A 258-nucleotide genomic window follows, 5' to 3' on the forward strand; every position below is an offset into this window, starting at 1 on the left:
TAATTTCTTCTTTTACAGATGTAATCACGCAGAACCCCACTAACTACGGCATGGACTAATTCTATACAAATCCCCACATAAAACCCAATGGAATAGCCTTAAACACCATACTCACATTCAGGGAAAAACACTTAGCACAGAAAACACCCTCAAGCAGATACACACAAACATACAACACACCGGGGAATGGGACCGCTTTCAAATCCTTCCAATAAAAAAAGATCCCCAAAACATAGAGAAAGGAACTGGACCGCTTTC

General features: G+C 40.7%; 1 protein-coding gene across 1 annotated transcript in view; it reads left to right on the forward strand.

Moving 5' to 3' along the window:
* Positions 1-258, forward strand: part of LOC119591304 (pirin-like) — a gene marked incomplete in the record, with an annotated part of 7,937 nt that overhangs the window by 3,884 nt on the left and 3,795 nt on the right.

Source organism: Penaeus monodon, chromosome 28, assembly GCF_015228065.2.
Source record: "Penaeus monodon isolate SGIC_2016 chromosome 28, NSTDA_Pmon_1, whole genome shotgun sequence".
Lineage (NCBI taxonomy): Eukaryota > Metazoa > Arthropoda > Malacostraca > Decapoda > Penaeidae > Penaeus > Penaeus monodon.